The sequence below is a fragment of the Carassius gibelio genome, chromosome A11 (assembly GCF_023724105.1).
Source record: "Carassius gibelio isolate Cgi1373 ecotype wild population from Czech Republic chromosome A11, carGib1.2-hapl.c, whole genome shotgun sequence".
Lineage (NCBI taxonomy): Eukaryota > Metazoa > Chordata > Actinopteri > Cypriniformes > Cyprinidae > Carassius > Carassius gibelio.
In genome coordinates this window covers 23,980,725-23,982,519 of record NC_068381.1, presented here as the reverse complement: position 1 = coordinate 23,982,519, position 1,795 = coordinate 23,980,725, and positions in this window count along the sequence as shown.

The following is a 1,795-nucleotide window of genomic DNA, read 5'->3' as shown; positions in this document are numbered from 1 at the left end:
GTTTAGGTGCAGTGTTGGTTGTCCTGGTTAGGTTTAGGTGCGGTGTGGTTGTCCTGGTTAGGTTTAGGTGTGGCGTGGTTGTCCTGGTTAGGTTTAGGTGTGGTGTGGTTTTTCCTGGTTAGGTTTAGGTGCAGTGTTGGTTGTCCTGGTTAGGTTTAGGTGTGGTGTGGTTTTCCTGGTTAGGTTTAGGTGCAGTGTTGGTTGTCCTGGTTAGGTTTAGGTGTGGTGTGGTTTTCCTGGTTAGGTTTAGGTGCAGTGTTGGTTGTCCTGGTTAGGTTTAGGTGCGGTGTGGTTGTCCTGGTTAGGTTTAGGTGTGGCGTGGTTGTCCTGGTTAGGTTTAGGTGTGGTGTGGTTTTTCCTGGTTAGGTTTAGGTGCAGTGTAGTTGAACTGGGTAGGTCTTAAGGCCCAAGGGTTATTTTTAAAGAAAGGAAAAAAGAAAAAAAGAAAAAATAGAAAGAAGAGGAAATATAAAATATATAGAGCAATTCAGATTTAATCAGGCCTTCCCTCTCTCAGACCTCATTGAGGCCCCTGGGGTATAATGTACCCAGTTTTTTAATCCAACTTCTCTCCGCCCGGAGTCTATCTTTTAGAACCCAGAGTGAGTTGGCTTGGAGCACCGTGGCTCTGAGAGAGGGAAGGCCGTGGGACATGAAGTGTCTTACAATGAATCTACGTTTCTCTATTTTGTTTATTATGTTATGAGTATGCTGATAAATTCTCTTTCTAAGTTCATTCTTCGTCTGTCCCACGTATTGTCTCTTGCACTTATTGCAAAAGATCATGTATACACAGTTGGCGGTTTCCACTGAAGTATTTGAATCAACCTGAAAGATCTGTTTACTGGTCCTATTCTTTACCCATCTCAAATACACATAATATTTACACGACCCTGCTTTGGGATTCATATTGGTACTGGAACTTTGTATTTTACTCTGTACTAGAATATCCAAAAGATTTTTATTTCTTTTATAGGCCGCAATTGGTTTGTGATTCTGTAAATGAGAAGTCTCTTTCAAAAACGTAGTGAAATTTTGTTTAGTAGCCCTATTTAGTTGTGTGCTCTGAGATGAGTAAAAGGTGACCAAAGGTATAATTTTTTCTTCTGTATTTTGAGCTGGCAGTGCAGGTGTCTCAATGTAATCTTTGAATTCTTTTAAGACATTTCTCAAAAACAGTCTCGTATAACCTCTGTGTTTGAGTGCTTTAAATAAAATTTTGGTTGCTTTTAAGAATTCTTCTCTCTGTGAACATATACGGTGGAATCTCAGCAATTGTGATTTAAGTATCCCTTTGAAGGTGTGTCTCGGGTGAAAACTGCTCCTATGCAATAGGCAGTGTGTATCAGTCTCCTTAAAGTAGACTTTATAGTCCAGCTGATTGTTCTGTTGAAATTTAAGTCCTTTATATGTCACTACATCTAAAAAATTAACTCTTTCACTGTCCAACTCAAATTTAATTTTAATAGATCTTTCATGTTGATTCAAATGCTCAGTAAATTTCATAAAATCCTGTTTTGAGTACGTCCACACTCCCCAGATGTCATCTAAAAATCTTAAATACGAAAACGGTTTGAGCGGTGCCGTAGCCAAAGCAGTCTCTTCCCAATGGGCCATGAAAATGTTAGCATACGAGGGTGCGAAGCGTTTTCCCATCGCAGTTCCTTTTATTTGTAAGAAGTATTTCGAGTTGAATTCAAAATCGTTTTTAGTCAAGTTGATTTCCAGTAACTTTAATAAATATTCATCCGGTCGTTTGCTGTCCGGGTATCTGCGCATGCACTCCCGTACTGCT